Raw genomic sequence first — 21,398 nt, 5'->3', positions numbered from 1 at the left:
ACAAAACTACCCCTAATACAAAAACTAGTCTAGGTGCCCTAAAATACAAGGGCTGAAAAATTTTATATTTCTAGGGTACCCTACCTACATTAAGGAGCCCTAAATACAAGGCCCAAAAATAATGAAACCTTAATCTAATATTTACAAAGATAAGTGGGCTCATACTTAGCCCATGGGCCCAAAATCTACCCTAAGGCTCATAAGAACCCTAGGGCCTTCTCTTGCATCTCTGGCCCAATCTACTTGGAGTTTTCTATCCAATGCCCTTGCGGGGTAGGATTGCATCACAAAGTCGCCTCCTCTAATGCCCAACACAGAATCAAAAACAATAGACATAGGATGGAAAAAAAAGGCATACTTGGAATGCAGTTGCAATCGAAAAAGAAAAGGGAAAAACTGAACAAAACCCAAAAGTCTCAAAGTGCTACAGTAGGAAATATCCATAATCAGAAAAGTCACGTCAGTCGTAAGGCAAGATTGAATTGACGACTCAAGAGAAATTATGAAAAAGGGTGCTTAAGATTGAAGACGATAAAAACCTAATATGCATTGCTTTTAAAGAGGGGAGAGAAATCGCGACCTTTCAGTGGAAACAACTCGTTGAGAATTCGTGCCATGATGTAACCTGATGTGATCCTTACTAGGAGCGGATTGCTTGGTATAGGTCACAGAATTTGGAGGACGCCACTTCCAGAGATGGAAGATAAGTCAGGGTAGACATCACAAGGGTTACCTTGATAAGATCGAGATTGGTTCAACAAGGAACCCAGAGAGAAGCTCTCACACGTATTTTCTCAAAAATGTTCAAAAGTCCCTCTATTGAAAATGAGTTCAATACATATAGTGTAGTAGAGATGCAGATTAAAAGGAACCAATTTGTCTTAATTAAAATTACAACAAAAAATAGGAAAAAAATATTTGACATGGGCCTTCAAATTAGTTTGGGCCTTAAAAAACAATCAAGATTCTTGGTAGTGCCTCTGGGCCTTCATCCTTCTCCACTTGGGCCTTGTCAAGTATGACTGATACCATTTGTTGGAGAGTATCCTCTGACTGTTTGGTCCTACTCCTAGTCATAGGTCCATGTATTTAGGCAGTTTTGGGATTCTCATCATAACCCCCGCGAACCACGTAATGTGTCTTCAAGACGTGTCCTTTCACGAAGCGACACTTGTCAAGAAACGACCCGTGTGCATAATATGTGCCTACTTTGGATGAAACAAAATGCCTCTCCCAAATTTTGTGTCTAACGGTCAGAATGGTCGAAGTTAGGGAACTCGCCCATAAGACACTCCAATACTTGACTCTACCTGAAGAGGCATAAATCACGCTTACACTAGACAATGTGTCAATCATAGCCCGGACAATGCTTGTCTAGGCTGGGGGGCTTGCCGAGTGTACGATAGTTAAATTTGTCAAGGTTACTACCCTCGGCACTGGGTCATCTCTTTCACCAATAGATTGGACTCAGAGCTTAGGGGCTTATGTATTATCCGGGATCCACAATTGATGTGGTGAGTGGCGGGGCATTGAGTAGTCCTTGTCAACCCTCCATCCTAGTCAGCCCTGGACCCTGAGTATAAATGTTCTCCAAATAGCCAATCCTAAGTATTTGGTTGTCACGGTACTTACTCTGTTACGAAGTTGTTACACTGTATTTACAACTGACTAATGAGGTTGTTATGCTGTTGCAACAACCCCCTGAGCAACGATCTAAGGTTTCCACCCATCACTATAAATAATCAGGTTCTATATTCACTTTAACTCAACCTTTTACTCATACTTCTCACTCAAATATTAACTTGAGCGTCAAAGTTCCTTTTGGAGGTACCCCTTCCCATTTCTCAAGCGGAGGATACAGGCAGATTTACCACCACGAAGACCACCAGAGTCAACACTGTGACAGTCAACTCTAACGTTAGACTGACTCCAAATTTTAGCAAATACACTTTTTTTTCTCATTCATATCTTATTACTTATCGGTTATCCCATTTTTCTTCTAGGTGTATATGAGATTTTGGTGTCGTGCATATTTGTAAGTAATATTCGTTTAGAGTGGGCAATATCACTAAGCAAGCAAAAGATAAGAAATATCAACAAATCAAAGTGACCTGCGCCGCCGATACTTGCCCAAGTTGAATCCTGACGCAAATAAATTTATCCATTCTTGTTAATTAGTAGGATTAGAAAAAGGGTTCAACGAAGAAGAAAAAACAACAAACAAATATACTTTTTTTTTAAAAGAAGAAACAAATATTAAACTATTACACGCAAATGAATACAAGTTCAAAATTAATTGTAGCTGGCTACAGATAGTCATTTAACAAAATTAAATAGAGTAAGAACATAATAAATAACCCACTACAAGAAATTTATAAATTAGCTAAAAAAATTAGTAACTAATCTCTAGTAAAAATAGTTAACTCAAATTAACTACAAAATTGCTACAATAATATTGTTAGTTGGATGAAACAAAAGTAGCTAACTAACTAGGGTAAATAATCCAAGTTAATTTGGAGCTAATTTTTAAAAATTGTAGTTATTCTCTAGTTAACTTGTAATAATATATTGTTCAATTTTTTTTTGTTTAGCTATATTACTAGGTTATTTTCATTGTCATTTTGTAGCTAATCTATAGCTAAAATTAATCTGTATCTATAGTAATTTAAAATTTATTTTCTTGTTAATTCCAGCTAATTCATAGTTAAATTGAAGATATATATATATATATATATATATATATATATATATATATATATATATATATATATATATATATATATATATTATTTCCTAGTTAGTTTAATTAAAGATTATATATTTATATATATAAATTTAAGAGAAAAATTTATAACACTAAAAAAAAGAGAAAAAATTATAATACTTGTAATGTATCCGTTGAGTTACAACTTAAATTTCGTTTCCTGAATAACAAAGCAAGAACCACTAAACTGTTATTGTCAGATTCCAACCACAGCTAAGCCGTGCTTGATGGCTAGAATCTCAGCAATGGGTTTTGGAGAATCCAAACTTCCACTTCTCTACCAAATCCCTCAAGACCCCACCAACACCCATCAAGCCCGTATCCGAGATAAAACTCCCATCAACATTAAGCTTAACAAATGGATGGATCGGAAGAGCGCAGTTAGAATTCCAATTCCACTTTCGCTCCCCAAGAAAGAGAATCCACTTGCATCTCTCGAATAAGTCTGCAAACATAGTGAATGTCCCAACATTGATCAGAAAAAATAACATTATTCCTCCATAACCAAGCCCAACAAAGGACTGCCATAAGAAGAAGCACTTATGAGACAGGATATGACTTAGCCAAGCTACTGTATTATCACATGTGAGGAGATTCACTGAACGGACACCCATCCTTGGCCATAATTCACGCGAATGAGGACAATCCCTTAGGACATGGAAAACATCTTTGACATGAGCTGAATTTGTCGTGCATGCACTGGAGGACGAGAGATTACAATGAAGCTGCTTACATTGGTGGGAAGAGCTTCATGGAGGAGCTGCCAAAGAAAGAATATAAGTTTCTCCTGGATATTCGCATGCCAAATCCTTTTCCAAATAGGATTAGGATAGGGATTACTAAGCCGAAAAAGCCATTTATAGGCCGAGTTGGCTGTGTATCTCCCAGAATAGTCACCCACCCAGCTAAAGGTATCCTGACCAGAACTGATAGTAGGAACATTCACACTTAGAATTTGATTCCTCACCTGAGTGTAGGGATCTCTGTACAAAGACCATTTAACCTCCAAACATCACGAACGCAAAGCTGAGTGTCTGAAATATAGACGTAAGGCACCATATTAGCAATGGACCCTATGCCTAGCCAGTCATCGATCAAAGAAAAAGAAAGAAGCTCTGTCTCCAACTTTAATAGAGAAGCATGTATGCAAATGCTCAAGGGCTCAAATAATACTTCTCCACTTGGAGACCGAGAGAATAGAGCTATGCCTCAAGCTTTTGTGGCTCAATACAGGCGCTCAAGGTTTATCTTGAGTATGAATAAGATACTAAATCATCTTCCCAAGAAGAGAAATATTTGCCAGATGAGAATCACTCAAACCCACACCTCCATGATCCTTGGGTTTCATCATCTCCTTCCAAGAAACCATGCACTACCCCTTTGACACCCCATCCTTAGCCCAAATAAAACGACAACACAATTGATCATCAATAGTCTCGCAAGTGGACTTAGGAATCCAGTAAGGCTGCGTAGAATAAATATGAATTGATGAGAGCAAAGATTTTGCTAAACACACTCTACCTGCACGATTTAATAGCTTCCCTTTCTAAGCTGAGATTCTCATCTGAACTTTGCGGACAATATGATTAAAATCATTGGCGGTAGCACGTCCTGCAATAAGCTATTGGCCAAGATATTTGCCAAGAGAATTCAAACATCTCACTACCAGAACATTTTTCAAGCTTATCTCGAGCTCAACACTCATCCTTTGAGCAAATCATCTTGGATGTCTGAAGATTGACTTTAAGATCTCATGCAACACCAAAAAGGGCAAGAATAGAGCTCACCACCTTAGCTTGTTCCTCTGTAGCCGATAAATCTCATGTCTGCCATGGATGAATGAATGCAAATGAAAGAAAGAAAAATGGAGAAAAGACAAAACTGGTTGATATTATTTTTGGATATTGCTCAAGTGAGCAAATCTCACTCATTACATGAATACAATGTGCCTTATATAACATAATTGGTTACAAGAGTAATTAACTTGTAACTAACTAAACTAATTTGCAAGTAACTAAACTAACATGAAACTAACTAAACTAATAAGTAACTTGTAACTAACTAATGCTAGTAGTCTATATCTCTCATACCCCCTCGCAAGCTGAAAAAACACTTTCAGCTTGGAGAAGATAATACATTTACATCAAAGGAAATAAAAATAAAGTCTAAAAAATAGGAATATAGCTAAACATGCCGAAAATAAATCGGCCAAAATAGAAATTTCGAAACAAATCAAAATGTAGGTGGGGTCATGGCGCATAGCTCCTAGAAATCTTCGACTAACATCGGGTTTCTCAATCTTCTTCCAAGAGTCCAAAGCAAGCATCAAAGCTCTCAAATCATCAATCCATGAAACTATCAAAGCTTAACCACCAAGCAGAAACTATACCTCAAAGTTTAACCACTTGGCAGAAGCAACAAAGCTTAACCATCAAGAGCAGAAGAAAAACAATGCTTAACCACTTAAGATAGAAGCAAAACAACAATCCAATGCTTAACCATCCATGGAAAAAGATCAAACAATGCTTAATCACTATGGACAAAAGCTTACATAAACATAAAGCATCAAGAAATAGAAGAACACAAAATTTGTCTTCAATGATGACTTTTCAAAAACACTTTGTAAACCAACAACAACCAAGGCTTAACCATTCATGGCAGGAGCTAAAACAATACTTAACCACCATGGACAAAAGCTAACAAATGAACAATGCTTAACCACCACACATGGCAGAAGCTAAAATCATTATAACAAGTCTAAAAGGTTGAAAATAATAAGCCAAAATAGGCCAAATATCAATGAAACATTGAAAAGATTAAATCACCAAATAGTTGGTGTGCACCTTTCTGAAATAGTGCAGGACTTCAAACAATAGCCAATACCTTCAAAATCTTCAAAAGCATTTAATCAAACACCTTGTAGGCAAAAACTGGGCAGTGCTAGACATGGAGAGTGTTGGCTTTGTGTGAGTGTGGTGCGCTATGTGCCGCCAGAAGCCAGTCATGTTGACGTCGGTGAGGGAGAGCATCGTGCGTTCTGTGCTTGTGAGGAAGTGAGTCAAAGGTGCATTTTTTTGAGACAAAGTGCTGGTGAGGGAGGTTGTCACCGCTGTGCGATCTGTGAATAAACGTTGGTGATGCCTTCTTCCATTGGAAATGGAAAATTGAAATAGTGTGAAGAAGAAGCAAAGATCAATAGAGAGAACAAGCGTATGTGGCAATGCCAATGTGGGCTTTGTTGATTGAGCGAACAGAAGAGGGTAAAGATAAGTGTAGCAGAGAAAAAAAATTGGGATGGATTCTTTGCTCTAATACCATGACAAATCTCATGTCTGCCATGGATGAATGAATGCAAATGGAAGAGAGAAAAATGGAGAAAAGGAAAAACTGGTTGATATTATTTTTGGATATTGCTCAAGTGAGCAAATCTCACTCATTACATGAATACAATGTGCCTTATATAACATAATTGGTTATAAGAGTAACTAACTTATAACTAACTAAACTAATTTGTAAGTAACTAAACTAACATGTAACTAAACTAATAACTAACTTGTAACTAACTAGTGCTAGTAATCTATATCTCTAATAACAAGAAAGAGAACATTGTCAGCAAACAAAATGGGTCAAAGGAGGGCCCTTTCTAGAAAGAGAGATAGGGTGCTAAATGTTTTCCTCCATAAGCTCATTAATCCTTAAGGCTAGTCTCTCCATACAAGGACAAACAATTAAGGGGGGAGATGACCCCTTTAACAAAGCCCTTGAGCTGGAGACAAATTATCAAGTTTCAAACCATTCCATAGCATTGATAGATTAGACTCTATTACACCCCACATAAAGAGACATATGATACTTGGAGGAAAGCCAAAAAGCCTCAGTATTTTGGAGGGAATCCCATCTTAAGCGGTTATATGCTTTTGCATATCCAATTTTCCATGGAGTTCTGGTACAAGAGAAACTCTTCTTAGATGAGGATATCATTGTACTCCTTATGCAACTCAACTTCAAGTCTATGGAGACTATCAGTTTCTCTCTCCTCAAGAGCCTTATACAGATCCCTAAGACTTGTTTCCACCTCTCTTTTGCATTTGTGAATACTACTACCAAACACATTCATGTTAAATTTAGTAGCATCTTCATGCACTCCATTTAAACACCTGGTAGCATTAGGGGAACCGTGACCCCAAGCACCATAGACCACATTCTCTAAATCACGATGAGTGGCCTATGCTGCTTGAAAATGAAAGAGGCAATTACAAAAAGAGTCTAGAATTCCATGACATCTAACTAGAATCAGATCATGGTAAGAATAAACTCTACTAAGATTCTCCACAAAATCCTTTAGAAAAGCAACCCTCCAAGCATGATCAATGAGGGCTTTATCCAAAACTTTAGCTAGACATGTGCTTGTTTGTTTCTTGAACCAACTAAAATGGTTCCCAATAGCACCCTAGTCTAACAAATGGCAAGTGTCAATCATATCCATGAACCTAGAAGCATCAACCACAGAAAACAACCTCCCTGCACCTCAAAATGAAAAATCTCAGTCCATTCATTAACAAAACACTAGGGAAGATCTATAGATTGTTTGATATCAACAATATGATCCCATAAGGCAACATAGAAGCCTGTGAGGATTTTCATACATTGTCGTGCAGATCCAAGATTGAGAATTCCTAGAGATATGAACTGTGAGGGCTTGGGAAAAAGAATGGACATTAGTGATAGAAAAGTCCCTATTTTTTCTCCACCAAAACCCAAATACCTCTCGCATGGCCATTGGCTTCAACTAAGTGACATATTTCATAACCCAAAATGTTACAAAACCCTGCAATAGACTTGAACAAACAATGAGTCTCCATCAAAATGAAAATAAAAGGATGAAAGCTCCTAATAAGCTTGTTGCCTCCCTTTGCCATTGACTACCCCACGAACAGTCCAACTAATAGTACTCATATCTTAAACATATTCATAAATAAGGATAAAGAAAGATGACCTAAAATTACAGGATCATATTAGCATCATCCCTTAGAAAGGGTGACATGTTCGAAGCAACCAATGGCATAGCCACCTCTATGTTAGCAACAGTTTGCTTCGAAGCTACCATACTTATCGTTTGGGATCCATTCCATATAGTAGGCTTTGTAGTCTCCATATCCATATGCATTGCAAGCGTATTTATTCTTTTCATCTGGAGAAAGATTAGTAGAGACTCCATTATAAGCCAGACTAGAGTTGGTCGAGGATCCCACCATCACTACTACAAAAATAAGATTTAACATCGTCTAACTAACATCGGTTTTGATAAAAACCGATGTTAAAAAAATGTGGTGGTATTATTGTAAATAAAATGTCATAGTTTACATCGGTTTTTATAAAAACTGATGCTAATATCTTAATCTTAACATCGGTTTTAAAAAAACCAATGTTAATATCGCAATCTTAACATGTTCAATATTCATGATGTTGTGTGTCCACTCCCCGACACAAGACCCCTTCTCCACTCCTTCAAAACCAACATACCACCCAGTCTTTTCATTTCCTCAAACCCTAGACTCATCGCTCTCCTCGACGACATCTCGTTTCCCATCCTCTTCAACAACTCCTTTCATGCCTTCCACCTCCTTCATCGGTAGCTACCGTGCATTCCTATGGAGCGGTGAAGACGCTGGTGGTAGCATTGGAGAAAGAGACAATGACAGAAAAGGAGGCAAAGGAGAACACAATGTGCGCATTGGTTCAGTTATCACAAAACAAGGAGGAAGTGGAGGCAATGATAGGGAGGGCTGGAGCGATTCTGCATCTAGTGAAGCTTCTTGAAGGAGAAGGATTACGTGGGAAGAAGAACGTAGAAACTGTGCGGTGGTGGTGGTCAGCTACGGTATGGACTCTTCACTTTGCACCCAACCCTGAAATATAGATCCATACCTCCAAACTCCACCCTCCAAACTCTTCACTTTGAACAATTTGGAAATCAATCCATAAGCCTCTCTAGGAATCAAATTAGCCTAATCTTTGTACTCGTCATTTTGAATAATAATTGATCGATGAATTAAATTAAGTCACACCAAAAAAATGGTGATTTCACTATGCTTTATTTTCTCTTTTTTAGAAGGAAATGAACCATAGCTTTTTAAGAAATGTTTAACCTACATAAATAATTAAGTTGACCTCTGCTTTGTTATTCAGAGGTGTGTTTTCTGTGTGGAAAATACAGTTTTTATATTTTTTTCATGTTTATTTATGTTATTGTGTGGCTATTCAATATTTTCGTGCTTGATGTTATATTATACTTTGTGTATTGAATGTGTTGATTAATTTGATTCATTGGATATCTTTCTCATGGTGTAGGTGGTGAAATTGAGCAAACAGAAAATGTAGATCAGCATAATAGGGGAGAAGAGCTTGGTAAACAGAGTTTAGACACATCGGTGTTTGTGAACTCAGAGCCATTGCGTGAGGCACAAATTCATAATGCTGTGAAATTTTTGTCGCACCTGAAAGTTAGAGGTTCTCCTGTCACCCATAGACGATCATTTTTGGAGAAGAAGGTTCTTATGAAGGAGGAGATTGATGAAGCCTTTCGGTGTGTGCCTGTAAGCATCTTGTTTGATCTTTTACCCAATTTTTTATATAGCTCTATTGCTTGTTCATATATGAATACAACCAGCTAATTGATTATCACTTTCTTGTATGTTCATCTACTGCAATGCTTACCTTTGCATCAAATTGCAGGATTCACCTCTAAGTGTGCAGACATCTGGCATAAATCAAGGTGAACTGTCTAATGTCGAAGTTGCAGATTGGTCTTCTGTGTTTTTCATTTTCACCTTTGGACTGAGTTTAAACTACTAGTTAATTCTCCATTTAGTTATTTTGTTCAAATAGAACTGGAATTCCTCATTCAGTTACATTGACTCATGGCTCGCTGTAATACTCACAGATGGACAATTGAAGCCATCATCAAACATTTAGTAGCAAGGCCAACCACAGGCTTTGCAGCTGACTGTACCAGCTTCTATTGGTGTTACTACTACGCTTGGAACCTTATCTCGCCGTAGTTTTCACTAGTCATATGCCCTTATTGTAGTTGGATTACTGGCTGCTTCAGGTGCTGGTACAATTATAGTAATTAAGGTATTTGCAGCTAACCTTTCTGGGTGATGCTATCTAAATTTGTATCTTAATGGTGGGGAGTATATTTCTCAATTTGACATATCTTTCTTTTTTTGTACCTAACTTAATTTCTTGCTCTATCCATAAATTTTTATCACTTTGTGGTTTGGTTTGAGTCTCACTGAAATTTGGAAGTATGTTCCTTGTTTTAGAATTCTATTCTCCCTCGATTAAAATCCTGGATACACAATGTTGTCCGAGAAAAGGGTCATGACCAATCAAAGAGAACAAGCTCAAAACCAACATTGGCAGAAGAGGCTGCACAGGTTGCAAAAGTAGTTGCAGTTGCAGATGTTGATATTGCAAAAGCAAGCCAAGAACTACTGAGTTCAAAAATTGAAGGTGGATTAATAAAACTTCAATATGCAAGCTGTAAAATATTTTATATTTTTGTTAATACTCCTAATTTTTGTTGACATCTTTTGTTGCTGAATACTTTTTGCTGCATCGGGTTTTATACTTTGCAGAGAAGAGATATTTTGTAGAAGTTGTGAACCTTTCGGATAAGCAAGTGCAGGAAATGAAGTTGATGACTAATGCAATAAGAAGATTGGAAGGTAGTTATAAATGAGAAGTGAAACCTACCAAAATTGATGATTTCCAATAAATTTTAACTAATAACTAATAATATGGAGAGTCTTTGAGGGAGAGTGTCAAAGAGAGTGCCGCTAACATTCCTTGACCAGACTATTATAACTGGATTTCATACTTTGTGACTGTGCCAGGAAGCTCACGTTTACACCTGCATTTTTCTTTCTTGCAATCTTTAGAGCCTTCCTAAAAGCTTAGTGATTTTGCATGTCAGAAATTCTAGCATATTTGGCCAGAAGTTTTTTAAAGTACTAATTTATATATACACTCTTACTAAATATCATCTGTTTATGCTAAATTATGGATGAAAAATAGCTTCTGGTGGACTCTCTATCTCAAAGCAAGAAGACTACTGTCGCAACCTACCCTTCAGCGGGAGGGCGACGCGGGGCTCACGTGTGCGTCTTCCAAGAAAGGAAAATGCACACAGTTGCCACCAATATTTATTTGAGAAAAACGTCAGAAAAACCGGAAATGTGTGGTCTACGAACTTTAATCGTGAAAGGTTCGGGAGTTGTTTTTAAGCACGGGGAAGGTATTAGCACCCTATGCGTCCATCACAAGGGACGACAACCTTTAATCAAGTGTGCAAATATGACTTCAAAATGTTTTATTTTCCCTTTTTTATGTCTTTTTATGCTTTTTAATTTTGGTGTGGTCGACAAGGGTGTTTCCCTCGCTCCTACATATCCTCAATTGCGAGGAGGAAATCATACCTATGTAGTTCTTTCAGAACTAAACGTTGGTTAAGTTTTTTTAATCATTTTCCGCAAGATCAATTTTAACCAAACAAAGGTCATTTAAGGCATTGGACCATTAAACGATCTTTTGATTTTGAAAGGAGAGAAACGTTAAGGCGTTGGACCATTAACGATCTCTTGTTTTTGAAAGGAGAGAAACGTTAAGGCGTTGGACCATTAACGATCTCTTGGGGTGGTCGACAAAAGCGAGGCTTTTGCTCCTACGTATCCTCAATTGCGATGAGGAAATCAGACCTACGTAGTTCTTGCAAAAGTGGTAAAGTTACATGTTGATTTTATGCTTTTGAACGGTCCATGTTAACTGATAAAAGCAAAGAGGACCGTTTAAGGCGTTGGACCTTAAAATGGTTTTTAGTGATTTTTGCAGACAAAGCTTGATTTGTGAGTTGATTTTAGCCTTAGTTTCACTTTGGTTATTAGTCAATTCATTCAAGGAAACTTCCAAAGAAAAACGTCCGATTGATTTTTTTAATTATTTTATTCAAAGATATTTTGATTATTTTATTATTATTTTTTCAAAATATTTTGATTATTTTATTATTATTTTGCTTTTTTTGGTTTAACCGAGGTTACTGCATGAACGATCGGTTAGATTTTTCTTTAACAATGATTAAACGACATTACTGTTAGACCTTGTGGCCTCAATAATCTTAAGAGGGATAGGCTTAGAATGCAGAAGAAGCAACAACAATCAATTTAATAATGTTCTATAAACATGCAAGGGAAAATTGATTGCAATAACATAAATGAGATAAGGGAAGAGAGAATGCAAACACAGTTTTATACTGGTTCGGCCACAACCCGTGCCTACGTCCAGTACTCAAGCAACCCACTTGAGATTTCCACTATCTTTGTAAAATCCATTACAAAGTCTGAACCACACAGGGACAACCCATCCCTTGTGTTCAGGAATCCTTTACAACAAGAGACTCACAGTCTCTTAACCAATCTCATTGAATAAGAAGAAGGGAAGAAGAATTCTCTCTTCAAGAGAAGAATATTACAATGAAGATCATGTAAGAATCCTTATAGATTTTGCAAGTGTTTGATCAAGGATTTCTTGAGAGAGCATTTGACAATGAAGTTCTTTTGGAATCTCTCTCATTGTCTTTTGAGAGGATAAGACATTTTTGCCAAGCAAAACTCTCTGCTTGCCGCCCAGAGGCTTCTTGAGGAAGATTTCTAAGCGCACCCTAATTACTAAGTTCACCCAACTTTTCGTACTCTACAGAAAATTTATAGAAGCCTTACGGAAGTGTTTTGGATTTGATTTTCATCTTTTTTTCTCTTCCCTTTCACTAATGTTAAGTGAAATATGCTTACCCAAGGTTTTTGGAAATTTTACGGAAGCATTACGGAAGCCCCATAAATCATTTTTCAACAACGTGGAGGAGCTTGCCGTCTAGTTGCTTCCTCCTTAAGCAACCCAACTTCCAGAATGTTCGGAAGGGCCTAGATTCTAATTGCTATTTACACTCCTATCTTGATAAGTTCACCCCCTGTTTTGTGTTTTTGGTTGTTTTCTTCCCGAAACATCTCGAAACTTTATGGATTCCACCGCGATGAGTGTTAAACATTTTGAGGTGGTCAAACGAAGGTCGCATGCCGACAAACAATGGTACCCGGAGGAAATTAGGGTATGACAGTTGCCCCTCTTTACTTATCTTTTATTGGAGATAAAAAGGAAGTAAAGATAAGACACTAATTTCGTTCGAGCTGAATCTTTACCCGATCGGCGACTAGCGCAAATCCAAGCAGTAAATCCCATGAAGGCGTGAAGATATTGAAATTCCTTCTTTTGTCGTTTAATTCATTTTCATTTTCATTTTCACTCTTCCTTTTTTTTCTTTAAAAGCGTACAAGCAAAGGACATCAAGTCCTACAAAGCACAAGGAAAAAGGATATTGAAGTTTTTGAGGTGAAGACATTGTCGCCTTTTGAAGGCATGCAATGACTAAAGACATTGTCGTCTTCGACATGTAGATGAAGGTCATTGTCGCCTTTGAAGGCATGCAATGACTGAAGACATTTTTGTCTTTGAAATGTGTGCGAATTATCGTACAGGGCATCTCCACATGCTACCTGACTTCTCACAGGTCAGGATAGCAGAACTGTGTGTGTACAGATAACCACTTGGGGTATTTCCACCTGCCACCTAACTTCACGGGTCAGGATTAACAGAAGTGTGTTTGTACGGATAACCACTTGGGGTATTTATGCCTGCCACCTGACTTCACGGGTCGGGATTAATAGAAGTTGTCTTTGTACGGATAGTCACTCGGGTATCTCCGCCTGTCACCTCACTTCATGGGCCAGGGTAACAAAAGTGTTAGACTAAAAAAAGTCTCGGTCGGAAGACGCTAACATCTCCGGGAAAGGTGCAGATGACGATGTTAGTCACTGCATGCTATCGGGCTTTGAGTCTTACGGATAGCAAATGAGACTTTTTCACAGTCTCGATTGGAAGACGCTAACATCTCCGAAGAAGGTGCAGATGACGACGTTAGTCACTGCATGATATCGGGCTTTGAGTCTTACGGATAGCAAATGAGACTTTTTCGCAGTCTCGGTCAAAAGACGCTGACATCTCCGGGAAAGGTGCAAATGACGACGTTAGTCACTGCATGCTATTGGGCTTTGAGTCTTACGGATAGCAAATGAGATTTTTTCGCAGTCTCGGTCGGAAGATGCTGACATTTCCGAGGAAGGTGTAGATGACGACGTTAGTCACTGCATGCTATCAGGCTTTGAGTCTTACGGATAGCAAATGAGACTTTTTCGCAGTCTCGGCCGGAAGACGTTGACATCTCCGGGGAAGGCGTAGATGATGACGTTAGTCACTGCATGCTATCGGGCTTTGAGTCTTACGGATAGTAAATGAGACTTTTTCGCAGTCTCGGCTGGAAGACGCTGACATCTCCGGGGAAGGTGTAGATGACGATGCTAGTCTCTGCGTGTCAACGGGCTCGCTTGCCTTTAGCTGACAAAAGGTGCGGATAACCATAAGGTATCTCCGTATGTCATCAGACTTGCCGTCTCTAGATGACAAAGGTGCAGATGACGATGTTAGTCTCTGCGTGTCAACGGGCTCGCTTGCCTTTAGCTGACAAAAGGTGCGGATAACCATAAGGTATCTCCGTATGTCATCAGACTTGTCGTCTCTAGATGACAAAGGTGCAGATGACGATGTTAGTCTCTGCGTGTCAATGGGCTCGCTTGCCTCTAGTTGACAAAAGGTGTGGATAACCATAAGGTATCTCCGCATGTCATTAGACTTGCCGTCTCTGGATGACAAAGGTGCAGATGGCAACGTTAGTCACTGCGTGTCAACGGGCTCGCTTGCCTCTAGCTGACGAAAGGTGCGGATAACCATAAGGTATCTCTGCATGTCATCGGACTTGCCGTCTTTGGATGACAAAGGTGAAGATGACGATGTTAGTCACTGTGTGTCAATGGGCTTGCTTGCCTCTAGTTGACAAAAGGTATGGATAACCATAAGGTATCTCCGCATGTCATCGGACTTGTTGTCTCTAGATGACAAAGGTGCAAATGACGATGTTAGTCACTGCGTGTCAACGGGCTCGCTTGCCTCTAGCTAAAAAAGGTGCGGATAACCATAAGGTGTCTCCGCATGCTAACGGACTCACTGGTCACGATAGCAAAAAGTGTGCGCGGATAACCGTCAGGTGTCTCCGCTTGCCACCGGACTCATAGGTCACAATAGCAAAAGGTGGGGTGGTCGACAAAAGCGGGGCTTTTGCTCCTACGTATCCTCAATTTGTGATGAGGAACTCAGACCTACGTAGTTCTTGAGAAAGCGATGTAAGACTAAAATAGTCTCTACCGGAAGATGCTGACATCTCCGGAAAGGGTGCAGATGACCACATTGGTCTCTGCTTGTCAATCAGACTTGGGGTCTCCGAATGACGAGGTGCGGATAACCATAAGGTGTCTTCGCATGCTACCGGACTCTCAGGTCACTGGATAGCAAAGGGTGTGTGCGGGTTACCGTCGAGTGTCTCTGCATGCCACCAAACTCTGGGGTCACGGTAACAAAAGGTGGGGTAGTCGACAAAAGTAGGGCTTTTGCTCCTACGTATCCTCAATTTGTGATGAGGAACTCAGACCTACGTAGTTCTTGAATTTGTGAGAGTAAAATAGTCTCGGTGTTCTTTCACTAAAATGCAAACATGCTTTAATAAAGAAACAAAACCTCTAACTAATCAGAGCAACATATAATTTTTGGTGAAAAATAATGTGTCTATTGGGGGAGTAGAGTATGCTGATGAAATTTTCTCATAACCATAAATGAGATTTTGGATGTTAACGTTTTGTTTCTAAACGACCATTTAGAGGAAACACTGGGTCCAACAAAATAGAAGAAAATCACTCGAAGTGTATCAATCTCACACAGGTAAGTGTTTTATCCTAATTCCGAACCATAGATATGTCATGACTTGATTTTGCAAATCATTTCCTATCAAATCAATGATTACATGCGTGATCATGGATCAATAGGACATTTTCAGGAATGGTGTTTTTTGGTGGGAAATTTGGATCTGAGTGTTTTGGCTTTTCCCTTTTTCTGCTTTTGTTTAGTGTGGGACGAGAAAGTTACAAGTGCACAGGATTTTGGTTGGCAATCAAAGGGAGAGGACCACTTCAAGTCGTGGTTTCCTTTCTTTCCTTATATTATGTATTATTTGAATATTTGTTTGGTCCGAAGACCCTTATGTATAATTCTTTGATTTTCTTCCGATCTTTGATCGAGGATTTTCTTTTTTCCTTTTTTTTTTCTTCCGATCTTTGACTGGGAACTTCTTTTTTTCTTTTGTTTTCTTCCGATATTTGATCAGGAACTTTCTTTTTCTGTTTTTGAAGCACGTTGGCCGTTTAACAGTGAATGGCTCTTCTTTCTTGGGAGATCCCACTGTTCCTTCTTCCGAGGACAGGGATGGAAATTCTCATCCTGGGTCAAGGTTTATGGTGGTTTGAGGTCTTGGGTCAAAAGGCTTGCAGAACGGCCAGACATGATGTATATCAGGGTGTTGGTTTTGCCAGCGGTTCAGGGATAAAGGGTATGTCCCACATTTATTTCCATGACACACATACAACAATGATGATTTGGAAATTTTATGCAAAACTGGTTATGCAAGCATGCACCCATGTGGACACTCAAGCATCAAGTTTTTATGGTCATGTGACACTAGGGCTCAGGACTCATTTTTCCTATTTAAGTCAACCCAGTGTTTCCAAAACATGTTTTTTCATCAATTCATGCATTCATCTGAGTCCATTTTGGGCGTTCGGAAAAATTTTCACAGCATTCACCCTTCAGGTTCATACACATTTTTCTTCAAAAACCTTGTGTTCTGAATGGCAAGTTCATTTCCTTTCAAAAGCATGTTGGCCTTTTAGCTAACCAATTTTATTTTTATTTTACTTTTTTTGTTTTTTTTCATGAGGTATTTTGCTACCTAAACATATGTATATTTTTGTGAGGTATTTTTGCTATATACACGTATCCAAGGTATCTTGCTACCTAAACATACATATATATATATATATATATATATATATATATATTTTGTGAGGTATTTTTGCTATATACATGCATATCCAAGGTATCTTGCTACCTAAACATACATACATACATACATACATATATATATATATATATATATATATATATTGTGAGGTATTTTTTTGCTACCTAAATTACATACATGCATATCTAAGGTATTTTCGCTACCTAAACACACATACATATATTTAGTGAGGTATGACTACCTTCCGAGCTTGTGCTTGTTTTATTTAAATTCCTAGGATCATGAGCAACTAGGTGTGTCCTACTATGACTTGAGAAACAAAGGTGATCAAATAACAAGCAGAGATTTAAAAGGTACTAGGTTGCCTCCTAGTAGCGCTTCTTTAACGTCTTGAGCTGGACGCGTGATGACATGTCGGTCACGGACCTAGTACTTTTGCTTACCTTTGGCTTTGGACATGGTCGCCTGCTGGTCGGCCACAAGTCGTAAGCAACGCTCCAGCCTTTGTAGATGAGCTGGGGGGCTCTAGAGGTGGCGGCGGTGTGCCTATTGCCCGTTGCTAGCCATCCCCAGGCTACTGTGGTGTCTCGCCCTGCCTGGGGCCGCAATACTTCTTGATGAAAGCCCGGCTAATAGGGGGTCTGATGACCTTGTTGGGGGCAACGGGCACTCTGTAGAACTGACAAAGGCCTGTAATCAGAGTTGGAAACCCCAGGACCCTGTTTGACTTCTCCGAGTCCATTGGGTGTCTTGCGGGTGCGATCCCTGCAAACAATAGATGACATAAAAAATCAGTTAAGCGATGTGCATACTTACCTATGTCACGATGGCATGACCTTGCTGGGGGGGACAGACACCCGGTAGGACTGACAGAGGCCCATAACCAAAAGCTGGAAACCCCAGGGCCCTGTTGGACTTCTCCGGGTCCACTGGGTGTCTTGTGGGCACGATCCCTGCAAATAGTGGATGGCATCAGAAATCAATTGAGCCATGTACATACTTACCTATGACGGCACAAACCAACTGACACTTCGGCAGGGGGAGATCGGAGTTGTGGTGGGGTGCATGATCCACACTCGTCTCCTTGTAGCGGCTAGGTGAAATCTTGCCCCCCGGTATGCATATTAGCTGCACGATAGCCTCCCTCTCTGGTTGTGCTCACACAGTTGGTCGCCCTCCAATATCAAGGGGTGGCCCAGGAACTAATAAAAGCAAACTACTAGCCCCTTACCCGGGAGCTCAGACCTCGATTAAGCATTAAGGACGGAGGACCTTGAGTTCTCTGAAGGCGTATATGTGGAGTCCTATGAGGGTGAGGGCATGCAGCCCTCTGAAGGCGAGGGTGTGTAGTCCTCTGAAGGCGAGGGCGTGTAGACCAACGAAGGCGAGGGCATGTAGCCCTCTGAAGGGGAGGACGTGTAGTCCTCTGAAGGTGAGGACGTGTAGCCCTCTGAAGGGGAGGACGTGTGGTCCATTGAAGGTGAGGACGTGTAGCCCTCTAAAGGTGAGGAAGTGTAGTCCTCTGAAGGTGAGGGCATGTTGTCCTCTAAAGGTGAGTACATGTAGCCTTCTGAAGTTGAGGACGTGTAGCCCTCTGATGGCGAGGACGTGTAGTCCTCTAAAGGGGAAGACGTGTAGTCCTCTACAGGTGAGGACGTGTAGTCCTCTGAAGGTGAGGGCGTGTAGTCCTTTGAAGGCGAGGACGTGTAGTCCTTTGAAGGTGAGGGCGTGTAGCCCTCTGAAGGCGAGGACGTGTAGCCCTCTGAAGGCGAAGGCGTGTAGCCCCCAGAAGGCGAGGGCGTGTAGCCCCCTGAAGGCGAGGATGGGTAGTCCTCTGAAGGCGAGGGCATGTAGCCTTCTGAAGGCGAGGACATGCAGTCCTTTGAAGGCGAGGGCGTGTAGCCCTCTAAAGGGGAGGACGTGCAGTCCTTTGAAGGCGAGAACATGTAGTCCTTTGAAGGCGAGGACATGTAGTCCTCTAAAGGCGAGAGCGTGTAGTCCTCTGAAGGCGAGAACGTGTAGCCCTCTAAAGGCGAGGACGTTCAGTCCTCTGAAGGCGAGGACATTCAGTCCTCTAAAGGTGAGGACGTTCAGTCCTCTGAAGGCGAGGACGTGTAGTGATGCAAGCTCCATTGGAGCTTGTAGGCCTAGGATCTTCTTCATCAATGGATTCCTTTGCTTCTTGGAAGATAAATGGCAGCGGAATGGAGAAGAAAGAGAGAGAGGAGACGCCACTTCAAGGAGAAGATGAGTCTAGAAGAAGCTCACCACCATAGGAGGCCATGGATAAGAGCTTGGAGGAAGAAGGAGATGAATGAAGGGAGAGGGAGAGAAGAGCACGAAATTTTGTGCTCTAAATGAGCTCTGAAATCTGAAGTTAATATTCAAATGATCAAAGTGTCAAAAAATGCACACACATGGCCTCTATTTATAGTCCAAGTGTCACACAAAATTAGAGGGAAATTTGAATTTTTATTCAAATTTCACTTGAATTTGAAATTGAATTTGTGGAGCCAAATTTTGGAGCCAAAATTTTACTAATTATGATTAGTGAATTTTAGCTATGGTTCAGCCCACTAATCCAAGATCAAGTCCAAGATTCTCCACTAAGTGTACTTAGGTTTCATGAGGCATATAAAGCATGAAGAACATGCACAAAGTGTGACTATATGATGTGGCAATGGGGTGTAGCAAGCAAATGCTCACCTCCCCCTCTAAAATTTAATTGGATTGGGCTTCTCCCAATTCAATTAAATTTATTTCCAACCACACACATCAAATATTCACTTAATGCATGTGAAATTACAAAACTATCCCTAATACAAAAAACTAGTCTAGGTGCCCTAAAATACAAGGGCTGAAAAATCCTACATTTCTAGGGTACCTTACCTATATTATGGAGCCCTAAATACAAGGCCAAAAAATAATGAAACCTTAATCTAATATGTACAAAGATAAGTGGGCTCATACTTAGCCCATGAGCCCGAAATCTACCCTAAGGCTCTTGAGAACCCTAAGACCTTCTTTTGCAACTCTGGCCTAATCTTCTTGGAATCTTCTATCCAATGCCCTTGCGGGGTAGGATTGCATCATTCCCTCCCCCTTGAAAAGGATTTGACCTCAAATCTCGAGGTTCTTGAAACTCTGGGCTTTTTTCCTCATCACCTAAAAAAAGAGCAAAAACATATGTATTAGTGGTGTTTGGTATGTTGAAGTAAGGTAAGGTCTGAAAACCCATTTCCTGGGCATCTTCCCATGAAGGAACATGGTTCCTCACCAACTCAATGAGTAGTGCTACAAGTATAGAAAAATATGGGACAAACCTTTTGAAAATGTTTGTTAAGTCATGGAAGCCCCAAATTTTTCTTACACTTGGTGGAGTGGGCCACTCAGGAATGACCTTTATTCTCTTAGGGTTCATGGGAACCCCTTGGTCACAATTTAAAAAATTAAGAAAATTAATGCAATAGAACATACCTTTTTCTATATTTTCATGTTGATTATTCCTACCAAAAAGTATGAGAAACCTAAGGTGTCCCATATGAGTACCTATGTTTATATTGAAACTAAAAATAAGAACAAACCTACCTAATGAGTCCCTATGTACACAAATCATGAAGATGTTGGTGCACAAGTGATTTTACAAAAAAGTGTTGCACCACTCAAAGCATTCATCATACCACCTACTTTAGGGATTTGGTGCCTAATAATACCGATTTTGGGCACCAACAAAGCACAAGGATTTAAGCTCTTGCGAACAAAACCCTCATCCAAGAACTCATTTACTTGAGGAATAAACTCAAGCCTAAGAGGTGTGGCAATGCTAACAAGTGTCTTTTTACAAAGGAGAAAATGTGGAGGTTGTCTAAGAAGGGAAATTTCTTTAATATTTGTCTTTATTTCAAATTGTTTTTCCTTCTTAGCTAACCTCTTGGAGGAGACACTTACCTCCTTACACTCCTCCTTAACCATTAAAGGTTGTCCTTCTTCTTGGGGGTAGATCTCTTTACTAGATTCTTCCCCTTTTGCTTCTTCACTTTCGCTAGAGGAAGGTGAAGTAGTAGCCTCATCTTGGCTACTATAAATGTCTTGGCCCCTAATAATCATGGTTTTCTTGGTGGGGCATTGAGAAGTAATGTGCCCTCTTCCAAGACATTTAAAGCACTTTACGGAGCTAGTCTTCTCTTGCATACTAGCCTTAAGGGGTTGATTTTCTATTATCTTCCCCTTATCATCTTTGGGCTTAGAAGGTGTCACCCCTAAGATGCCTTGACCTTGGTCTTTCTTTAGATAATAGTGAGAGCCATAATATTTTGAAGTAGAATTCCTTTTAAGTTGTTGCTCTACCCTTATTTCCCAATCTAAGTTAGCCTCTACATTGTCCTTCCCATGGAAGTATATGAGGTTAATGTTAGCCTCTTGAGGCTTTCTTTCCTTTTCTCTCCAATGGGAGTGAGGTCTAGGATGTGCCCTATGCCTTCCTTCATAATAGTCACGAAGTTCTTCACATAGGCTCTTGCAAGAGTTATGACTACTATAGGAGGCATGTTTTTCTTT

At 39.8% G+C, this 21,398-nt stretch overlaps 1 pseudogene; it reads left to right on the top strand.

Moving 5' to 3' along the window:
- The first annotated feature begins 8,459 nt into the window (after positions 1–8,459).
- Positions 8,460–21,398, top strand: part of LOC114371626 — a 31,998-nt pseudogene continuing 19,059 nt past the window's right edge.

The sequence above is a fragment of the Glycine soja genome, chromosome 10 (genome assembly GCF_004193775.1).
Source record: "Glycine soja cultivar W05 chromosome 10, ASM419377v2, whole genome shotgun sequence".
NCBI classification, from domain to species: domain Eukaryota; kingdom Viridiplantae; phylum Streptophyta; class Magnoliopsida; order Fabales; family Fabaceae; genus Glycine; species Glycine soja.
This window is presented reverse-complemented; position numbering and strand designations above follow the sequence as displayed.